General features: G+C 44.9%; 1 long non-coding RNA gene across 1 annotated transcript in view; it reads left to right on the plus strand.

The window, feature by feature from the left end:
• The first annotated feature begins 5,209 nt into the window (after positions 1 to 5,209).
• The window catches only part of LOC109295786, a 73,295-nt gene continuing 70,314 nt past the window's right edge, over positions 5,210 to 8,190 (plus strand). Inside the window, exon 1 of the long non-coding RNA XR_002096833.1 lies at positions 5,210 to 5,361. This is a non-coding gene — a long non-coding RNA (uncharacterized LOC109295786). The remainder of the gene's footprint in view (positions 5,362 to 8,190) is intronic.

Below are 8,190 nucleotides of genomic sequence, written 5' to 3' on the forward strand. Positions count from 1 at the left end.
TGTAGTGTCAGACTTAATCACTTTAGGTTAGACTGGTCTATAGAACTTCTGTCCCAGACCCACTCCTAACTCAAGTTGGGTTGCAGTCCCTTGGTATCCCAGGAAACATTGTGGCTTCCCTGCTAACCCTGCCTCACAGGGAGGGTGGGCTAGGCCAGCTCCACCCCTGGGCTGTCACAATGCTGAGTTAGCAAAGCATCTGCTCCCCAGCTTTTCATCCTGCTTGCATCTATCAGCCAGGCTAGGCAAGGCAGGGTGTGGAAGCCTCTGTTTGCCCTGCCTTCCCAAGCCAGCATAGTTGGGAAGGCTGTGTGGTGGGAGCTTCCCCTCTTCCTCAATGTGGGTTCTCTCCACATCGCCACCCCGCTACCAGCTGTCTGTGGTGGATGGTAGGGGGGAGAGCAGAGACCCTTACTCTGTCCCCACAGCTAGCACAGGTGGAGGGAGCACATGATGGGGGGACTCCATTCCTCCACTCCCCCACCTGACAACTGCAGGGGTGGGAAGTTGGGGAATGGAGCCCCCTACTGCACACCCCTCCTCAGTATGCTGCTATGTGTCAGTGGGGGGCCTGGCTGGATCTATGCAGTGGGCTCCACTCCCTTCACCTGTCCTCAGTTCCTGGCACAGTGGACAGCTGAGCAGCTCTGAGCCATGGCACCTGGCTGCAGCTGTGTGCTGGACCAGGAATTGGTGGCAGGGGAACAGATCCCCCCACTGTGCAACTCCACCCCAGACTGTCCCAGAACCTTCCTGAACAGCTGGGAGCCATATGTGGGGAGCTCCATTTCCCCACCTTGTCCTCAGTTCCTGGTATGGTGGACAGCTACCTGGCTCTGAGCCATGGCTCCTGGCTGCAGATGTCAAGCAGTCAGGTAGGGGGAGAAATGGGGAGGCGGGAAGGAACCCCACCATGTGGGCCCATCCCCCAACTTTGCTGCCTTAGTGCTGGGGCCATGTGGTGGGAGGCTTTGTTCCCCCAGCCTCTGCCCCCAGTTCTGGGCATGGCAGACAGTTGTGTGGCTCAGAGCTACAGTTCCTGCCTGTAGCTGTTAGAAGGTTGGGCAGGAGGGGGGGAGGACGGAGCCCCCTGCTACACAGCCCCCCTCAGCTGTTCTGACTGGGTCTAGTGGAGCCAGGTCTGATGGGGTCCTCCCCTTCCTCTTCTTCCCCCCCACCCCCACTGCTGGCAGCAGGCTACTGGCATGGGGTGCAGGGCTGGGGTGAGATTCTGTGCTGGTTTGCCTCTCCCTGAAGCTGACAGCCAGGAGTTGGGGGGAAGGGTTTCAGCAGCCAATCAGGAATGGCCTCCACTCAGCTGTGTGTGGCTCCCCTTGGCAATTTCCATCTTGCCTGGGAGTGTATGTGGGTGCCCCCTACCTTCTGGCTTCAGTCAGTGCAGGCATCAGCCTGCCTCTCCCTGCCAAAGGGCAAATGTATATTCCCATGTCCCATTGCTCCTGATTCAATTTAAGCAACTTAGAGAAACCCACATAGATTGGATCAATTCTGCCTTGGGCTTTTTGAATGTCTGTACTTAGCCTGAGTGATCTAAACACTAGGGTTGTGTGAAATGGCACTGTTCTGTTCCAATTTCAGTTTTGAGGTCTGGATGGAACAGTGTTTTGTATCGAATATAATTTCAAGTCGAAACAGCCTCACTGTTTCACTTCATCAAAACAGTGAGGCTGTTTTGACCATTTTGCCAGACCATGGGACTGGTGAAAGGAACTCAGCCCAGCGGGCTGATTTCCAGCCCAGCCGGGCTGACTTCCCAGATCATGCTAGGGGTTGGAAGGCAGCCAAGCTGGGCTGCCTTGCCATTCCTCATGCTAGATCACACTGGCGGTGTGATCTAGTGTGGGGACAGCCTAGCTGGGCTACTTCCCTGCCCTCCACATGATCTAGGACAGGGAGTGGCAAGGCAGCCAAGCTGGGCTGACTCCCCACCCCTGGCATGATCTAGCATGGGGAATGGAGATGCAGCCCACCTAGGCTGCCTCCCTGCCCCGCAAATGATTTAGTGTGGGGGATGGCGAGGCAGCCCAGCGGGGTTGCCTCACCACACCCTGCTGGATCTTGCACCAGGGATGGGAAGTCAGTCTAGCTGGACTGACTTTCCATCCCCAGCACTATGATTGAAATGTTTCGATTTTCAAAACATTTCAACCAGCCTCATTTTGTTTAAAGGCTATTTTGACAGCCTTTGTTTCATTTTGATTTTGCTGTTTTGACCTCAAAATGAGTTGAAACAGTGTCAAAATGAAATGGCCATCGAAATTTCACACAACCCTACTAAATACTAGGTTGTTTTATAAATGGTAGGTACCTGCTCTAGCCCCTTTTTTAAAAGAAAGAAACAGTTGCCACTGCACTTTTTGAGGAACCTGATTCTTCTGCCTGTGTATGTCAGCTGCACTCTGAGAGAGCCTAGTGGATTGAGTCTCTCCGGGGACTGAAATGAAGAAGCTCTTAGTTTCTGCTTTCCAATAGCTGTTGACAAGCCTGAGGCAGCTGTGGGCCTGCATATATTTTGTTTCCTTTTCCCCTCACCAGCTCCTCAGAACACCACTGTGTGCCTCTTGGGGATCCCACATTTTGAACCTCACTTTTCCCTTTTTTCCTTATTTGTTCCCACCCACAGATTCGGTAGGGACCTGTTTTTGAAGCTTTCTTCTCATCTTGAAGTGGCACAACTGAAGCTTTGGTAATTCCAGGTATTCCCCCAAAAGGTTCATAGTCAGGTGGCAGCTAAGCAGAGGTTTTGAGGATCACCATTTTGGATTTAGGTATCTAACATCCACTAAACTCCCACATTAGACACCTCCTTCCTTATTTTTTTTTTATTTGACTTTAAAGCTGAAATCAGGGAACTGAGGCTACCAGCCTCTGAGAAGAATGTTAAATGCCTGAGGAAAAGATTTTAAGAGTGGCTTTTAGGATGATTTATTTTTAGGGAGGCAGGGAACATATTAATCCATCATGCTTATTCCATTTGTATATGAGAATTAAGAGTCTATAAGTGCATTAATTAAATGCTAATTAATGGCTATATTTGGAATCAGCTATCTGCTTTTAAAATAATGGCAACTTCTTCCTCTCTCAATCGAAAACCTTAAAACAGCTTTAGTAGTCTGCAATCTAAGTAATTGTGCTCCTGTTTTAGAGACTTAAACCCTCGCTTCAGCAGTGCACTGGCAGTTACAAGAAGAAGATTTTGCAAGTGTGGAGGATTAGCCCCTGAGACAGATGTATGACAAAGCAATATACTTGCTACTAATAACACTGGAGGAGGAAGCAATTTCTAATTTATTACATATTCAGATTTGCCTTTTTAAACTCAGCAATCCACCAAAGACTATCCAGAATTTCTCCTTTTGGGATTAAGTCAGAGATTTTAGCCTTATCGCCCAGTGACATTTAACCTCACTGCAGAGTGCTGGCAAAAAGCCCTAGCTTGGAAATGAGAATACTAAGTATCACAATTTGGGTTCAGTGTAATCCTCTGTTGTGGAGTTAACCCACTGAGACCTAAAATCTCCTGTCTTCTTCAGTAGTGATCTTTGCCTTCATGAGATATATACCTAATTGTGTATATTTATGATGGGACATTTAAGTATTTGACTACTAAACATTTCAACTAGTTTAACTGTTACTTCCTTTAAAATTCATGCTCCAGCTGGTAAGTGAATTTATGCAGTTTGTGACATCAAACCCTCAGCAGGAAAAATGCAGCCTGACACAGTATTGAAATAGTAAGGATGTGAGAGACAGCAAAGGGAAAGGAGAGTTAAATCTTGTCATTAAAGTAAAAGAAGTGGATTATAGTGAGGTTGGGTTAAATGGAAAAACATCTAAAATTGAATGTGGACAAAAACAGGGTCAGGCGCACAGAGCTTAGTCATTTTCAGCAGGTTACATTGAGTTTTAAAAAATGGTTTTGTGTTCAATGTATAGTTGAGAGCATAATGCTCCCCAAAATGGACTTCATCAGTATTCATTCAGAGTTTATTGGAGAGTGCTCATATTCCCGCCATGTATCACTCCCCTGGTGGTCACTTCCTTTAAGCATTTTACTGATCTAATTTTGCTGCCAGAAGTAGTCACAGAAAGTGAATTTCAAAGTCACATATGTTAAGCACTCTCAGAAAGTAGGGAAGCTTCTTTCTTCCCCTTTATGGCACAAAAAAGCCATCAATCAGATAGAAACAGGTCCAAGAAAATGCCCTGTTCCTCAGTTAGAGTAAGTTGCTAGAATGGCTTTACATCCACCTCTTCCCTGCTGTGCCCTACCTCTTCCAGTTTTGCAGATAGCCCTTCAGAGACTTTTGCAGCTGGAGGGGAAGTAAGAGTGGTCTTAAAGCCTTGAAGGATGCTATACATTATAATAGCTACTAGTGGCTGATGCAGCAGCCAGGAACTGCTGAGAGAAGTCCTAGCTGAGCTCCTTCTCCCAACTTAAATGAGGTTTGGCCTTGGGGAGTACTTCTTGGCATTGGCTCATTGTAACCAGGCACTATTTCTGTGCTATGTTGATCCTTGTGTGGCTTTGAAGGTTTAATAGCTGCATTATGCCAGCAATATAGCACAAAGTAGGCCAACGTAGGACAGTTTAATTCATAGAATCTAAGAGGCTAATTGAGATTTTCTTCCCTTAAACTCCTTGGATGGGACCAGTGATTAAATAAGTTTGCTTCCTTTGGTTATCCTAACTACATACTTAGGGTCAGATTACAAAGGTATTTAATGGCTGAAGATGCAGATAGGTACTCAGTGGGTGCATCTACATGCGCTATTAAGATGAAGCAATAAACTCCAGTGCATGTTGTGCCAGAGTTTATTGTTCCGGGCTGCTACATTTACATGTGTGCTCAGGACCACAGGATGTTGAGCTGGGTCAGAGCAGCCCATGCTGACAGAGGGCCTAAGGAGTCAGACTGCCAGCCTGGAGCTGCTCCAACTTGGCTCAATGTGAGGGGCTGGCTGGGGCATGAGGGTGCTCCAGAGTGGGGCTTTCCAGCAGGTGTCCCCCACACTGAAGTACCTTGTGCCCCAGCCACAGGAAACCCTAGCACTGTTCCTAGGAAGCAGAGTGGCCCCTTTAAGACCAGAGTCTTCAGAGTGCAGCCTGCCAGCAGAGCAGGGGTTAAAGGATAGCCCTGCAGGCCAGTCAGCTGACTGGGGCTGTCACATGACTGGAGGAGAGCTCAGGCCAGAGCTATATAAACCCTGGGCTGAGCTAGCCAAGGGGGCAAGCCCAGGCTGTGGCAGAAGGTGAACTCCTGAAGGCTCCAAGAAACTGTGAAGCAGCTCTGCAAGTGAGAGCACCAGGCAGATTGACCCAAGAACATGGAACATGGGGTAAGCAGGCTAAATGCCCCTATTATTTTTCTTTGTTAGGGTTTAGTATTTATGTTGCAGTTTAATCTGGTGGTTTGTGGATGAGGCTGTAGGGGAGGTAGAGGCCTCATTACCACCCACGGGGCACAGCTACAGGGGCCAGAGAGCCTGGCACCACAGGAGGCACAGCTACATAGGGCTAGTGGCCCAGAGCAGATTGAGTGAAACTAGTGCCTCAAAGTCAGGCCCAATACAGTGGGTCTGAGCTGGACAGCTTAGCTACATAAAAGGGGGCAGAAGCTGTGTTGCCTGAGACCCTAACAGAGGGAGCAGAAGATGCAGATAACACCTGTGAGGCACTGGGCACGATAAGGGAAGGTCGTAGTTATGCAAAATAGCCCTTCAGGCAGGAGCTTATCATCTCCGGGCGCTTGAGAACCAAGACCAGATCTGGGAAGCCCTGGGGCAGCCTCCTTTTTAAGAACCCAAAGTAACGAGTCATAGAATCATGATTCTATGATTCTATTCTTTCAATTCTAGGAAGTCGTGGCAGGAGAGTGAAGGGGAGTCTGTTACCGGAAGATAAGTCAAAATAAAGATAGACTTTGTGGTGCCTACAGCCTTTCTCAAATGCCTGTTGGGATGGCACCCTGTTACATAGCCCCATTAGTGTCTACATGTGTGTTGATGTGGTGTAAATAACTCCTCAGCAGGATAGTATTTACTTGTATTTACAAGTACTGTCCTGCGGTAGAGTTAGTTAGTTTACTCCAACCTAATAGCACCACTCGTGTAGACAGTGATGTTTTACTGTGGAGCTAATTAGGCAGCTTTGCAGGAAACATCTTGTGTAGACACACTCAGTGGGATTAAAAAAAAGGGGCTAAGCAGATGAGGTGCCCAATTTCCACCAACGGGACTTTGATGTGCATACAGCTTAGGTAGTTATGAAAATCTGAATAGATACTGATCTGGCTCTCAATGGCACTGTCCACAACTCCATGCATGAACCAGCAAAAATATTTCTCATCTCTCTTGCAAAACTGTTCTCCTGGTAGCTTTCCTTATGCTCTGAGGGCTTTATTCACTCCTATATTATTCTAGGCTTATGCCTATGTAAGGTGTGGACAGATAACATTTTTATACTGAGTTAAAAGGAAAGGGGAATTTATGGTGTATCAAGCTGATTTGTTATAACTGTTTCATCTGTCATTCTGTGAGAAGTGAAAACTAAAGCATGCTAATTTAGTGGTTATTTCATTCAGGGGTAAACTTATTGCAGTTTAGCTTCCATGTAACACTAATAGAGTGGATACACAAAACAATCACAACGATCAGCCACTGTACAGTAATTTTCCTACCTTTTAAATCCATATAATTGTTTCATCCAGCCATGTTGATGTTTCACTGACATAAACTGAAGTAACAAAGAAGTGATTTGGGCCCACAGTAATTTAAATCCATTTAGGTTTCGTAAAAATAGTAAAAAAAATAGATTGCATGCAAATGCCACATCATATCACAGACTGATTTCTGGCAAAATTCCATGCCCTCCAGAACATCCTTCCATTTAACTAATTGCTAAGCTTATGTGCACTAGAAATGGAAAGGCAATGGGGTTTATCACTTAATCTTCAATATTAGGTAGTTTTATTATTATTATTCCATAAGACACCTCAGTTGAATTCTGAGATGATACAATTTCTTTCTTGATTTCCATTTAAGATTTCTCAGTGGTGAAAGTAAGTATCATTTAACATTCTGACCTAAGGGTTTTTCACTGGTAAGGTACATAGCAGTCATACCCAAAAATATATTTAACTTTCTTTGGATGTGTCATGAAGTTATTAATCTTCAGCCCACCATCCATATCACTCAATTAAATTGTTAGCTAAAACAATCTAAAAACAATGAACAAAGTCTCTCATTTTTTATTACATTTTTTTCTTATAAAACGAATGGTTTGTTTCAGGCACAGTCATTTTAATTGGTTTTGAGGAGGTGTTAGTGTGTCTGTTTAGATAAGAGAAAATCTGAGCTGAACTTTTGCCCCAAACTGAAATCAAACTAATGTCAATGTTAAAATAAAAATCTTTAAAACATTAAAATGTTACATAACTGAATTGCCAGAAATATGGCAAAAGCTCACAAAGAAACCTGAATAAGATAATTCCCATGGCTTATTAAAATATTCAGATGAGATTTGGACAGAAGTTGGATTATAGTTTCTGAATCTCATAATTTTATAAATTTATAAATGTCTCTACATTTTTATTTCCTTATGTTAATTATTGATGATGAGACATCCTGTCCTAACTTATTTATGTCCCAGGGAGGCTGTTTCTAGGCCACGTTACGTGCACTTCAGATGCACTTCTTAAGTAACACTCACAAAATTGCTGGATTCTGCTCCCAGTGAAGCCATGGTAGCAGGATAGGGCCTGAAATTAGTATTTATTAATGAGGATTACTTGCTGTACAAGGATACTCTTACCTGGAACGGCATGTGCTGGGAGTGGGCAAAATTGCTAAGTGCAGTCATGAAAGAGAAAACCAAGAGCATAAAGCTTCCAGAGAATGTCAGTACAAGAAATCTAAGGAGATGCAATGGCCCTTGGACTCAAGTTACTTACGCTAGAGTAAATCAAAGGTAAAACTGAATTTTTTAAATAAGAAGAATTAAATAGTCTCCCTCTCCTCCTCACCCCCCATCCTCAAATTTCAATCACCTCTAGCTGGCAAAGTAACCTTTCCTCCACAGAGACTTTGCCAGCTGGTACATGTTAGAGCAGGCTGGGTGATATTTCTTTTTCTTTTCTTTTCTTTTCTTTTTTTTTTTTTTTTTTTTTC

The sequence above is a fragment of the Gavialis gangeticus genome, unplaced genomic scaffold (assembly GCF_001723915.1).
Source record: "Gavialis gangeticus isolate Ggan-Ray unplaced genomic scaffold, GavGan_comp1, whole genome shotgun sequence".
Classification (NCBI taxonomy): domain Eukaryota; kingdom Metazoa; phylum Chordata; order Crocodylia; family Gavialidae; genus Gavialis; species Gavialis gangeticus.